Source organism: Phoca vitulina, unplaced genomic scaffold (assembly GCF_004348235.1).
Source record: "Phoca vitulina isolate PV1807 unplaced genomic scaffold, GSC_HSeal_1.0 scaffold34, whole genome shotgun sequence".
Taxonomy (NCBI): domain Eukaryota; kingdom Metazoa; phylum Chordata; class Mammalia; order Carnivora; family Phocidae; genus Phoca; species Phoca vitulina.
In genome coordinates, this window is record NW_022589737.1 from 3,097,310 (window position 1) to 3,112,848 (window position 15,539).

A 15,539-nucleotide genomic window follows, 5' to 3' on the forward strand; every position below is an offset into this window, starting at 1 on the left:
TATATATATATATATATATATATATATATATATATATATATATTTGAGGAGAGACTGGCTCTATTTGCAGCTCCATGATGTCTTCACATGTCCAAGAGAGTTGAGAAACCCCACTGTACTTGCCAAAAATTTCAGCTGATGACAAGTAGTCTTCCAGGTGAGGAATGTAGGTGGCTTAGAAAAATCACAGTGGATTACAGTGTTTAACAGACATGTGATGGTGAGCATTACCATTATAATCATCATCATCCTTCACTTTTTCATCAAATAATTACTCTCAAAGTCAGAGGTTTCTTGAAAAACTTCTGAATATGAAGAAATAGAAGGAAAGCCCCTGTAAACGGCAAAGATTGATTTGGGAATATTTTATGTTCTTTTGTGACCTAAGTCCTTTCCTCTACTTTAACGTAATTTGGTTATTACATAGCTATTCATCCTATAAAGCTTGTATTGCTCTCACTATAAACATTAGGTTTTGGCTATTAAGTGTCCTTTTGTTCATCTTTTTTTTTGTCTTGTTACTTTTGTCTGGTAATGATGCCTTAGATCATTTGGGATCCAGTACAGGATTCTTAATTATAAGACAAGCATCTGGAGTACAAGGTGCTCTTCTTATTGTTTCTTTGCAAATATTATCCAAGACTCATATTTCTTTATCAGATAAACACAACCAATCCCACAATAACTTATTGTTTTTTTTTAAATTGGAATATTTTCCCACCATATTCTCCTGTTGAATATTTTTAATCTGTATAATTTAAGTATGCATATAATCTATGGATGATGTTTAATTTACCAAGTGAAGGCCCCAAACCATAGCATTAGTGAAATGATATCCTGAAAACCCTTGGTACATCAATATCTGGGCTGTAATGTCACAAGACACTAAAAGACGTCAAACTCTGGGGTGCCTGGGTGATGCAGTTGGTTAATCGTCCAACCCTTGGTTTCAGCTCTGGTAGTGATCTCAGGGGTGTGAGATCAAGCCCCTCGTTAGGCTCTGCACTCAATGTGTCCTCTGCTTAAGTCTCTCTCTCCCTCTCTTTCTGCCCCTCCCCACCCTCTAAATTAAATAAATTAAAAAAAAAAGATGATAAAATCTGTGATGATACATTGAGAAATTTGGGGGTAAACATCTCTGAGTTCAAAACGAGGCTTCTCATCTTTCTTGATGATGTTCTTCTTAATTATAGGATGTGGCTATGATGATGTTGAAAGGAGGTAAAAACTAACAGGGAACTGTGAAATATTATGATAGAAATAGTTACCTTGATATTACATGTCATGCTCAGAACACTTGTTTTGGAGTTAAGGTGAAGAAATCTATTAACTTCTGCGATGTCCAATATGAGGAGAAGGAAGAAGGAAGAGGAAGAGGCGGAGCTTATTTAAGCCAGACTGATTTCTTCCCCTTTTAAATTAATCCAAGTCCCGAAAGAGGTAAAGGGAGTCTCGCTGCAGGCAATGGTTTACTTAAAGAGGGTTCTGCAGGTCGGATGGGCTTCAGCTTTTCCAGTGCACCGGGGTCTGCCTTCTGAAGTTTGCCTCCTGCTCAGCAGTCAGACACATCCCTTGATTCTGGCCCACTCTCTTTTGTCTCGTCTGGTCCAGTCTGGTCTGGTGATGTGCAGATGTTCCTGCCAGGGAGTCAAGTGGTGATCACAAACAGTGAAATAAGTGGAGTGAACTAGCACTCCACATCTTGTGAACTCTTCCCGCTAGACCTTTGAGATCTGCCAATGAGACAGAGATTATAATTACTCAACATTAATTTATTATGTTAAATAACATAATATTTATTGAGCATCTACCCCAGATCCAACCAATGAGACAGAGATTGTAATTACTCAACATTAATTTATTATGTTGAATAACATAATATTTACTGAGCATCTACCCCAGATCCGACCCTTTGTTAGACAATACAGAGCACTAAGGTGATAGCTGAGGGTGGTGGGCTACCATCTATAATGTACACAGGTTGCTGATTTTGAGGCAAAATGGTGATGGTTAAGGAAAAAATCTTTTCCCTCTGTGATTAAGCTAAGAGGTTGCTGTGCAAAATGGAAATGTTTGGGGGTACATTTCACCAGTAGACAATTATTCCAAAGAAACAATATCATTGTCAGTCTGAGTATGAGATGAATTGCGGTAAAATTATGTACTTTGACTTATTAAGCTATGGTCCTTTATGTAAAAAGGTAAATTTGTGTTTTAATTAGATTAATCTTTAAAAATAATAGTACAAGATAATGTACAAATGTTAGGTTGACCAATTTCCTTAGAATCATTAAAACATGCTATCACAGTTTAAAATTTCTTCAGTCTGAGTTTTATAGAAGCAAGAGTATGCCTGCCTCAATCTTTAGAAGATTTCTTTTCTTACACACAATACCTTCAGTCAGTTAATCAAAGTTGTGGATGGAAGAAATTGGTGTGGGAGGAGGTAAGATCACTATATCATTAAATAAAATGTTTATAGAGGTATTAACTAGCTATAACTTAAATCTTGAATATAATTCTAACTACATAATTTCCCTTTGCTGGGAATGTTACAATGACTTGATCCCTCCAAAGCAGCAGACAGCTTTGTCAGTATGGACTCTCAAGACATCCTCCTATGTTCATTCAATTCTGGGGGGAGGAGGGCTTAAAGTTCCAAGTTTTTCTATATTTCAGAAGTTCATCAATATAAGCTTATGCTCCAAACTGATTTTAACCCTTGGCCAGTTAGCATACAGTCGAATTTTATTTTTAGATTACCTCTACATTTTTTTACTATTGTTTCTTATTTATTTTCATTTACTTATTTATTTAAGATTTTATTTATTTATTTATTTATTTATTTATTTATTTATTTGACAGAGAGAGAGAAGAGAGAAAGCATAGGCAAGGGAAACAGCAGAGGGAAAGGGAGAAGCAGGCTCCCCAGGAGCAGGGAGCCGGATGCACCTGGGATCATAACCCGAACTGAAGGCAGACGCATAACCGACTGAGCCACCCAGGTGCCCCTATTTATTCATTATTTATTTATTTTTTAAATTAATATATAATGTATTATTTGTTTCAGGGGTACAGGTCTGTGATGCATCAGTCTTACACAACACCCAGTGCTCCCCACAACACATACTCTCCCCAGTGTCCATCAACCCAGCCACCCCGTACCCCCACCCCCTTCCCCTCCAGCAACCCTCAGTTTGTTTCCTAAGATTAAGAGTCTCTCATGGTTTGTCTCCCTCTCTGGTTTCGTATTGTTTCATTTTTCCCTCCCTTCCCCTATGATCCTCTGCCTTGCTTCTTAAATTCCACATATCAGTGAGATCATATGATAATTGCCTTTCTCTGATTGACTGTTTTGCCTCTAATTTTTTTTAAGGCTTTTATGAACATAATTTGGGTGGGAAGCTTAAAGTCTTGGATCTAATGGGACCCTAGGAGTCACTAGATTGGAATGCAAGCTGGTGCAACCACTCTGGAAAACAGTATGGAGGTTCCTCAAAAAATTGAAAATAGAGCTACCCTATGACCCAACAATTGCACTACTGGGTAATTACCCCAAAGATACAAATGTAGTGATCCGAAGGGGCACATGCACCCCAATGTTTATAACAGCAATGTCCACAATAGCCAAACTATGGAAAGAGGGGTGGGGGGATGGATTAGCCTGGTGATGGGTATTAAAGAGGGCACGTACTGCATGGAGCACTGGGTGTTATACGCAAACAATGAATCATGGAACACTACATCAATAAAAAAAAAACCTAGTGCATATTAGATTTTCAGTAAATAGTAGCTATTATTATTCCATAGGCTTCCTTTAAGATAGAAGAGTAAATGAGCCTCTAAAAAAGGAAAACTATCTTTATTTCTGTATCAGCCATGTCTTTTACTTTTTGTATTCTGATGCTTTGGCTCCTGGAGACATGCTGGCTCTGGATTATGTGCCCTCCTCAGTGTTAGCCAGGTCCTGGAGATAGTAAACAACTAGCCTGTGAGCAAGCCTTTCATATGCAAACCAACCAGTTCAGAGCCTCTACCCCCAGCCACCTAGGTTGTTGGGCTCTCAGACTCCAGGCAACTAGCCATCTGCCTTAGTCACTCCAGAGCCTGGTACCAGACAACAAGGGACAGCCTCTGTGCCCCAGAGCCAACTGAAATTATTCAATCCAGCCAATCCTAAACCTGTCTATCCTGCCTTGCCTGTTTCTACCTATAGAAACCACAAGAAAGGCTCCAGACCACTGTTTCCCCATCTCCATCTCCCTCTGCCTCCGGGTCAACCCCAGTGCTTCTGCATATGACCCTCAGTGGTGTGTTGTGCCCCTTGTCTTGGGATCTGTGAGTATAACAAACCATCTTTCAATGGTAGTTGTCTCCTGATGTGTTGGCCTCACCATACCTGAATACTAATAAAACCTATATTTGAAGACGGGTTGTATCATCCATCCGGGGTATTGGTTGTTAGGTCTTAATTGTCTCCTGATTAGAGACAGTAAGGGAAGGAATTGCTGAGGAATCTTTTGCAAGGCTAAACCCTCTCAGTTAGGATTCTCAAATTGGCATTGCTGGTCTAGGATCAGCCGGTGGGGGGGGTTGGAGAACTGGTTAGCAGATCTGGTCTCTTCCAATCATGTGAGGCTTATTCTCTGCATTTTGACGTTCATTTCTGGAAAGCTTCACATATCTAGTATAAATAGTTCCCCGCATAGTGTGATTGAAGCATCACTGTTGCAACCAAGAGAATGGCCCAGATAGATAGTTTGCAGCAATGTCTCCCTCTGCAGAGATGGTCTTCATTGAATTGACACCTTTGCCTTAGGCATGGAGCACTTTGTCTCCATGCAAGCCCGGTAAAAATCCTTGATGTCTGTGAAAAAGAGGGATACCCTGCATTCATTTCAAGCATTCATTCATTGACTCATTTATCAATAAATAATTATTAGGTGTTTGTTGGGTACCACAACCATGATAAGTTTCATACATACTAACAATTCATATGTAAGCTGATAACTTGATAACTTCCAGAATATCCTGCATTTCAAGAAGCTCTGCCTTCTTTTCTCATTCTCTGCCAATCATAATCCAACTCACTGTTCGAAACCTATTCACTGTCATATTGTCAATCAAGTCTTTTTTGAGCTTCAAACATACTATTATTAGTACTATAATAATGATGGAACTAACATGCACTGAGAATTTACTAGGCAGTAGGTACTGTGCAGCTTCATCTCATTAATATCCACAAAATACCTGTAAGATGATCCTGTTATTCCTATTTAATGAGCAAACAAAAAATGGAGTATACAAAGGTTCAGTAACATTGCAAAGTTTATAGATATGCTAAGTGGTAGTGGCAGATTGTAAACAAAGAGATTCAGACTCTAAGACCTATTCTATTGACAGCCCATTTCACCTCCATTTTATAGATATCCGAGGCTCAGAGAAGTAAAATTCCAAGGAACTTCACTGATTCCAAAACTCATGCTCAAGTTCCCCCTTCCTTATGAATGTCAAGGGATGCTCATACTGCCCATAAAAGATACTCCCCACTCTGCCATGCCATCTGATAGAGTTATATGCATAACGATCATACCTCTGCCGGATGGTGGTAAGCTCTTTGCTCTCTGGACTTTATTTAACTTAGCAATGCTTAACTTGCAGTCTTCCCATAGTATATGCTCAATAAATATTTGGCAGATAAAATGGGATAAGTTATTTAACAAATCTGAGTCTCTATTGTCTTACTAGATAAGTGTGAAAAATAAAAACTGCCTTCCTGTTTCAAAGGGCTATTAAAGGACCCAGGGAAATTATGTGCATGAGCATGTTACAAGAAGCACATCCTACTATATAAATGTAAAACATTATTGCAGAAATAACTGCAAGGAGACTTAATTTGCATCCTCTTTCAAGTAATCTTTGCCAAATACACCTGATAGGATAAATTTCAAAGCTCCCAACAAGGGCTTTTGCATTCTAGACTCCATAAGCCTGGAGAAGTTGATGACATTGAAAGTGTTGCTTGGGGTTAAATATTAAAGTAACCCTTGAGATCTGATGACGAACCGAACTCAATTATGTGTAGCTATAGGAAACCTGCCTCCTACATCTGTGTGAATTAACAGTTACCCAGGAACTGTTTGTGAGCACTACTTAAGTTCTTGCAAAATTAATTTTTCTAAAGGAGGAAAGAAACTTTCCTTAAGAATTGATGAACATTTCAGGAAAATTAATCAGAGGGAAAAAAGGGGAACAAAGGTAAGAATACAATAAAAATAGTATTAGCCAATTTCCACGAGCTTAGTTTTCTCCTGAGTGGATACTCAGGCATTTGTGGACCAGAGAAAGGCTTGTCCATTTGCTAGCACTTGGTATTTGCAAAAGTCACCTCCTCAGTTTCAAGTCAGCTACTCAGCTTAAGTTTGGTAGTGGCTCATTAATTCAATCCTAACACCACAAAAAAACCAGGAAGACATACCACATTCTTGCATAGCACTTAGAGGATGGTTGAAGAATGGCAACTGTATATGGAACTGAAAAAAAAAAAAAAGCAAATAATGTACTTTATGAGTCTGTTTCTCTTTTTGTTGTTTGTTTTATTTAACATAATAGGGGCAGGGGTTGGAGAAAGGGGCGAAATAGAAAAAGAATTTGATTAAAAGGTACAAACTTCCAGTTATAAATAAGTCACAAGGATGAAAAGTACAGCATAGTGAATATAGTCAATAATATTGTAATAACTTAGTATGGTGATAGATGGTAACTATACTTACCATGCTGAGCATATCATAATGTATATAACTATGGGATCATGTTGTACACCTGAAACTAATATATGTCAACTACACTTCAATTAAAAATTTAAAAATTATCCAAAATGGAAAAGACTGATACCATTTACTACAATAAAAATTAAAAACTTTAGAGTGAAAACTACCATAAATAAATGACACTCAGAAAAAATATAGGTAGTACATATGACAAAGGAAAATTTCCAGAATTTAAAAAGTCCTTTTGCATTAAGTAGAAAAATGATGGACAAGCCAAAAGACAGGAAATCCACAGGTAAATAAATAAAAAGAGTAAATAACTTATGAAAAGGGGACCTTAGATTTTTGAAACTCTTTAAGTATATCCTTCCCTTGTATCCCAGTACAAACTTTTTTCTCTCTTTTGTTCTTGCTCTTTTCCTCTTATATCCTCTCTCTCTCATGTTCCAGATACATATTCATTCATAGCCTATGACTCAATTACTGCTTATATAATTTTACTGTTCCAGTTACAATGATCAAGGGAATCTCAAAAGTTTTCCCTCATTCCATTCCTGATTCTAGCAATCAATCCAAACCCCCATCAGGGACCACCTCTTATATATCATATATTTTAAATTCATGAGATCATATCTATCTATAGGGGCCAAATTATTTCATTAAGAGGGATTGGAGTGACAATTTTCTAATAGGAAAAATAAATATTGAAAAAACTGGATGGGGATAGTTTCACACCAGTGATGCAAGTCATGTCGCAGGGAGTATAATTAACACTCTTATAAACACACATCATTAACTTGATTTCAGTCCAGGAATCAATTTGAGGTGCAAATATCAAACTCACTGTGCTAGTGAGCATATTTTGTAAACATCATTAAACAAAAAATAAGGTTGGGGTCAGTTCTTTGGGGAACTAGAAAGGCCCATCCACATAATCCTATTTCTATAGGGATACCCACCCACCCCCCAAATAAAAGCTCCAACAGCATCAAAATCAGCAAAGACATCTGCCAAAGCTGACCAGTCAGGATCAAGTTCCACATTTTCCCATTTCATTCAAATAATCCTCTTCCTTCATTCTGAGGATGGTCTATTTCACTTGCATGGGGCTAGCTGGGAAACTGTAGTGATTAATACTAAACGGACGTTATCCCACAGCTGCCTTGCTCACAGGGAAGCCAAGAAAGAATGCTGGTTCCTGCTGGACAATCAGAGGGAACAGCGGTTGTAAAATTAGAGTCAGAGTGGGCCCTGGCACCATTAAAATTTGGAACAAGGCAACGGCAGACTGTGTCATTTTCCCAGTCATGAGCTCTCGGTTTGAGCTGATCAATTCCATACAGAAAAGAGAGTGTTGCAGAGTTAAGCCTAAAATTCAGCTCTTAGTGCAATTTTCTCCCGCTAAATTTAATACTGGGGGTATTGTGATCGAGAACAAATTTACATTTGCTTTGTCTGTTAAATGGAAAGGTGAAGTCTCCTCTGCGGCCAAGGCAATGAACCCCCAGAACAATCAAGGGCTTTAGAGTTCTCCGCCATCCAGGCTTTGCTGTCTTTGACACTTGAGGATTTTTCTTTCCCTTCTCTCTTTCTAGTTTCAAAAGAAAAGGCTTTAAAAAAAATCTCTTGAACCTTCAGATTAACTTTCTGGACATCAAAAGAGTTTTAGCAATTAAGATTTCCATTACAATTAAAACCTGAGCCTCACAATAAGTCGTTTTTCCTTGAAATAGCAAGACTGATTTGGGTGGACTAATTAACCTGAGGGCAAAAATAATGTGTATTGCTTTTATTAAATTTTTAATAGATACAATGGAGTATTCTAATATATATGTATAGAATAAAGAATATAAACAAATTAACACAAAGGTACATACCACTCAGTCTAAGATATAGAATAATACCCATACTTTTGGAATTCCTCGGACCCATGTTTTCCAACCCCTTTCTTCTCAGGGAGAATCCTAGAAATAACCACTTTTCCTGAAATTTGGGTTTATTATTCCCTTATGTTTAATATATATTTAAATATTTACTATACATATTTATATTTGCTAAATATATTGAATTTGCTAAATGTATTAAATATTATATGCGTATATATCCTTAATAAGAAAATTACTTGACACAGTATTTTTATATGACGTACACAGAGGGAAGTATATTCTCCGACACTTCCATCATTTACTCTTTTCATTCAATTTTACCTGGCTGCAATTATCCAGGTGCCTACACACTGTTGTAGCATGCTCATTTTCCTTACTCTATAGTATTCCATTGGATACATATATCACAACTCATGTGTTCCCTTGTTAATGGACATTTGGGCTGTTGACAGATTTTTGCTACTTTAACTTTGGCAACTCCTAAGCACTGTTCCACATCCTTGCTTCTGAATATGCAATTCCTTTTGCCTTTCAAGCCCCTTGTCCAGCTTGTGAATTTCTGTGAATTCAGATCCAGGGTTATTGAATCTGATCACCCCAGGTGGCTAGGGGCTCCCTCTGAACCCTGAACTGAGCCTAGAGCTGTTATCACAACATAAGTGGTGGCCACTGCATAGAAGATAAGCTTCTGGACGAGAGAACTACGTATTTTGTTTCTGCATTCCTGCAACCGAGGGGACAAGGAAGAGGTGAATATTCAATATTTCTGAGTCAATGTTATTTCCATCACACTCCCTAACTTTACATTTCTAAGAAATGTATTTTTATAAGGCACCCCATCATTGATACACAACTCACGTGTTCCATTATGCCCTTTAAATAGTGATTTCCAGTTTGTAGTCCATGGAACACTTACTCCACCTACTCTCCCTTGTTACTTCAAAAAAAAAAAAAAGCCACCAGAATTAATGGGGATTATAGCACTGCTTTCAATAACACACACATTAATTCATACAATCAGTACAGACACAGATAAACACACCTCCTAGATTATATTCAAAGCTTTCCAGGGATATCCAAGTCATACTTTGGAAGACTTTCTTTTCGACAGAGTCAAATTTAGCATGGTCCCTCACAGAAGGCTCACACATTGCAATGGTTTTCAAGAAATTTGGGTAATTTCTTTTTGTTGGAAGTTTCAAATTTAGAAACTTAGTATTAAGTATAAAATAGCAATGACCTTGTTAAACAATTTCTACTAATAGCTTGTGTTTAGTTTCCACATTAGTATTTTATGCCTACTATTCCTCAGTGAACATTTTTTATGAAACAAAATTCATGGAAATGTACAAAATTATTTTTAATGGCAGCAGACTTGTAAACTCAAGAACAGATTGTCAATGCCTAGACACTTTTTCATTACCTGCCTTACTGATAGGGATTGATGGAAGCATATGCCTTTGAGCTACAAGCCAATTGAAACATTGTGATCTAGCACAGCCCAGAGAGTGCCAGAGAAGGTCAAAGGATCATACCCATCTTTATGCCCCTAAATCCAGGATGCAAGAATCCCACCATTGGACACACAAACCACCAGACTCCAAATGACATAAGAGGCAGGCTATGAGCAAGACAGACAGAAATTCAATGCCCCGTGCTCTCAGCAATGGATCTCTTTCTGCATATATTCAGAGACCAGAACTCTCAGTATACATCATACCAAGGAATGGGGATGGGAGGAAACACAGGCAGTGGTATTTGCCTATTGGAATCCTTTATCATTTAAGGTAAAGGCTGAAGGGCAAGGGCAAAGAGAGAAATAGCCATAAGAGCTGCACATTCTGGAAAGACTGGCTTCTTATGTTTTGCTCAACACCGAGACTACAATAAGTATTTGATTCTCTTACTTAGAAGACATGGTAGTAGTAAGAGACGCAGTGGTGGACTACACCAAATCACAAGTGCTCAGTATCATCATTTATTGTGGCTTATGTGTCTTTCTCATCTATATTTGACAACACTTTGATACTAGCATCCAAGAGGCTAAGAACACTAACTATCCCCTCACCATCCCCCACCCCCAACCGCACACCAAATATTCCAGAACATGCAAAGCCTGGAGAGAAATTCCCCCTATCTAGAATGAACAAACATAAAAAAATCAAAGCAAACTGCAGCAGGAGAGGAACGAATGCATAGCCTGGAAAACCCAAAAGAAGGATGTATCTCAGAAAAGTAGTTTCTCAACAGAATAACATCAATGAAAAAAATTAAGATTACCACTTAAAGCCTGTAGAAAAAAAGATTTGACCATGGAATGTACAAGAGAAATATAGCAGAAAAATATGCTAAGATGAAATCAGAGAGTCAAAATGAACTCAGTGATGAAAGGCAAAACTACAAAAGAAATACAAAGAAAACAATAGAAATACACTTAAGACAAATCAGATATACAAAAGACAAACTGGTAATTCCCTCCAAAAAATGCAGGGCAACAGGACAAAGAGATGGAAACCATAGTAGAAGATTATAAATACAGCAGCAAGGAAGAAGAGGTGCAATTTAAAGAGCAGAAGTTTTTGTGAAAAAGAAAACCAGAAACATTGGAAGAAAGGCAATATTTATTTATTTATTGTTTTTATATTTAATAATATTTTTAAATTTTATTTTATTATGTTATGTTAATCACCATACATTACATCATTAGTTTTTGCTCCATTCAATATGTGCCCTCTTTAATACCCATCACCAGGCTAGCCCATCCCCCGACCCCCCTCCCCTCTAGAACCCTCAGTTTGTTTCTCAGAGTCCATAGTCTCTCATGGTTCATCTCCCCCTCCGATTCCCCCCCTTCATTTTTCCCTTCCTACTATCTTCTTTTTTTTTTTTTTAACATATAATGTATTATTTGTTTCAGAGGTACAGATCTGTGATTCAACAGTCTTACACAATTCACAGTGCTCACCATGGCACATACCCTCCCCAATGTCTATCACCGAGCCACCCCATCCCTCCCACCCCCCACCACTCCAGCAACCCTCAGTTTGTTTCCTGAGATTATGAATTGCTCATATCAGTAAGATCATATGATACATGTCTTTCTCTGATTGACTTATTTTGCTCAGCATAATACCCTCTAGTTCTATCCACGTCATTGCAAATGGCAAGATTTTGGGTTTTTTGATGGCTGCATAATGTTCCATTGTATATATATATACCACTTCTTTTTATCCATTCATCTGTTGATGGACATCTTGGCTCTTTCCATAGTTTGGCTATTGTGGACATTGCTGCTATAAACATTGGGGTGCACGTACCCCTTCGGATCAATATATTTGTATCTTTGGGGTAAACACCCAGTAGTGCAATTGCTGGGTCGTAGGGTAGCTCTATTTTCAACTTTTTGAGGAACCTCCATACTGTTTTCCAGAGTGTTTGCACCAGCTTGTATTCCCACCAACAGTGTAGGAGGGTTCCCCTAAGAAAGGCAATATTTAAAGAAGAGAGACAAAAATTTCTCAACCTGAAGAGCCCAAGCCACAGTTAGAAAAGAATTGCAGTTTATCCTAATAGAAGATACCCCTTCCTAGATTTTTTTTGGCTTTTCTTTTTCAATCTTAATGATGAAAAATTTAGAGGCTTGCATGGAATACTCTTAATAACATTACAAACATCAAAACAAAATAAAACTACCTTCAGACTTCTCTTAATACTAAGATAGAAAATACACCAATCTCTAAAGATTTTCTTTTTTTTTTTTTTTTTTAAGATTTTATTTATTTATTTGACAGAGAGAGAGATAGTGAGAGAAGGAACACGAGCAGGGGCAGTGGGAGAGGGAGAAGCAGGCTTCCTGCGGAGCAGAGAGCCGGATGCGGGGCTGGATCCCAGGACCCTGGGATCATGAGCTGAGCCGAAGGCAGACCCTTAACAACTTAGCCACCCAGGCGCCCCTCTAAAGATTTTCAAAATAAAGTGGTTGATGATAACATGGAGATTGTAGGTTCTGCCTCGCGGCAGCCAACCCCTTCCACACGATCACGCTGAGCTAGTACCCGCGCTTGGAATCCGGCGGCAACCTCAGCCGCGCCTGCCGCCTGCCACCGCCTCTGGACCATGGACCCCCGCAAAGTGAGCGAGCTGCGGGCCTTCGTGAAAACGGGTAAGCAGGATCCGAGAGTTCTGCACACCGAGGAAATGCGCTTCCTGCGGGACTGGGTGGAGAGCATGGGGGGTAAAATACCACCTGCCACTCATAAAACTAAATCAGAAGACAATATCAAGGAAGAAGAAACAGATAGTAAGAAGGCGGAGGAAAACATAAAGACAGACGAACCATCAAGTGAGGAAAGTGATCTAGAAATTGACTAGTGATTTAGAAAAGTGATCTAGAAGTCGACAGATACTGATACCCCTCAAGAAATGGGAGATGAAAATGAAGAAATAACCGAGAAAATGATGGATCAGGCAAATGATAAAAAAGTGGCTGCCATTGATGCCCTAAATGATGGTGAACTACAGAAAGCCATTGACTTGTTCACAGATGCCATCAAACTGAATCCTCGCTTGACCACTCTGTATGCCGAGAGAGCCGGTGTCTTCATCAAATTACAGAAGCCAAATGCTGCCATTCGAGACTGTGACAGAGCTATTGAAATAAATCCTGATTGAGCTCAGCCTTGTAAGTGGCGAGGGAAAGCACACAGACTTCTGGGCCATTGGGAAGAAGCAGCACATGATCTTGCCCTTGCTTGTAAACTGGATTACAATGAAGATGCTAGTGCAATGCTGAAAGAAGTTCAACTGAGGGCCCAGAAAATTGCTGAACATCAGAGAAAGTATGAACGAAAACGTGAAGAGCGAGAGATCAAAGAAAGAATAGAAAGGGTTAAGAAGGCTCGGGAAGAACATGAGAGGGAGGAAGAAGCCAGATGACAATCAGGAACTCAGTATGGCTCTTTCCCAGGTGGCTTTCCTGGGGGAATGCCTGCTAATTTTCCTGGAGGAATGCCTGGAATGGCAGGGGGGATGCCTGGAATGGCAGGAATGCCTGGGCTCAATGAAATTCTCAGTGATCCAGAGGTTCTCGCAGCCATGCAGGATCCAGAAGTTATGGTGGCCTTCCAGGATGTGGCCCAGAACCCAGCAAATATGTCAAAATATCAGAGCAATCCAAAGGTTATGAATCTCATCAGTAAATTGTCAGCCAAATTTGGAGGTCAAGCATAATAATGCCCTTCTGACAAATAAAGACCTTGCTGAAGGAAAAGCAACGATCACCTAATGGATGTTGCAATAATACAAACCAGTGTACCTCTGACCTTCTCATGAAGAAAGCTGGGTTGCTGTGAAGAGAATCCCTAACCCTCTGCCCCACATGCAACTGAAACATTCTATAGTGGTTTGCCATTAGGGTATTCATTCAGATAATGTTTTCCTACTAGGAATAACAAACTTTAAACACTTTTAAACCTTAAAAATATTTAAAAACATATTAAAAGGGTGTGTTAGTCCCTAAAAAAAAAAAAAAAATGGGGATTGTACACCCAGCCAAACTCTCCATGGTGTGCAAAGGCAACAGGCAAACGTATATACATTTTCTAAATAAAATATTTACTCCCTCTGAATGAGAACAATTCATTTAATAAAAAACTTGAAGTATAAATAACTACTGAACATATGATTACAAAATTGAGCATAAAATCAAGGTCCATTCTTGGATATAAAACTATATAGTAAAGTATGTTAAAGTCAGTCAGTGACTCGGAATTTAATTATACATAATGTAAATTTGAATGAGGGGGAAAAAACAAAGATGGGATGTGCCAGGATTTGAAGTTATTTATTTGTCAGAAACATGAGAAAAGCTATTATTTTGCTATCATTGCACTGATCATTGAGAAATATGTCATAAAATGTTATTTGATAAATTTTAATATGTCCCAGAAATCATAAAGGAAATAATAAAATTGATTTTGTAATTTTAAAGCACCCCTATGTTTATTACAGCATTATTTACAATAGCCAAGATATGTAAGTAACCAAAGTGTCCATCAATAGATGGATGGGTAAAGAAGATGTGGAATATTACTCAGCCATAAAAAATGAAATCCCATTTGTGACAACATGGACAGACTTAGAGGGTATGATACTAAGTGAAATAAGCCAGACGGAAAAAGATAAATATCATATGATTTCACTATACGTGGAATCTATAAAACAAAACAAATGAATGAAGAAAACAAAACAGGGGCGCCTGGGTGGCTCAGTCGTTAAGCGTCTGCCTTCGGCTCAGGTCATGATCCCAGGGTCCTGGGATCGAGCCCCACATCGGGCTCTGTGCTCCGCAGGAAGCCTGCTTCTCCCTCTCTCACTCCCACTGCTTGTGTTCCCTCTCTCGCTGTGTCTCTCTCTGTCAAATAAATAAATAAAATCTTAAAAAAAAAGTTATAAAGTAAATAAGTCATGGGGATGTAAAGTACAACACAGGGACTATAGTCAATAATATCGTAGTAAACTTGTATGGTGATAGATGGAAACTACACTTATTGTGGTGAGAATTTTGTAATGTATATAATTATCAAACCACTATGCTGTACACCTGAAACTAATATAATATCGTCAACTATACTTCAATGGAAATTTAATTAATTAATTAATTTAAAAAACCTAAGACCTTATAATCAGCAAAAATATCACAAACTAAGTATAAAGGCCAACAACAATGAGGCAAAATCTGCACATTCTATGAAAGACAAGAGTTAACTTTTTTAATTTGTAAGAAACAAATATATTGAGAGAAACTATTAACAATATAGGAAAATGGTAAATCACATAGACCGGGAGTTCATAAGAAAAGGAAAAAATGTGGACAGAATCTTTA

General features: G+C 38.2%; 1 pseudogene; it reads left to right on the forward strand.

The window, feature by feature from the left end:
• The first annotated feature begins 12,772 nt into the window (after window positions 1–12,772).
• On the forward strand, window positions 12,773–13,902 carry LOC116645918 (annotated as a pseudogene).
• The last annotated feature ends 1,637 nt before the right edge of the window (window positions 13,903–15,539 follow it).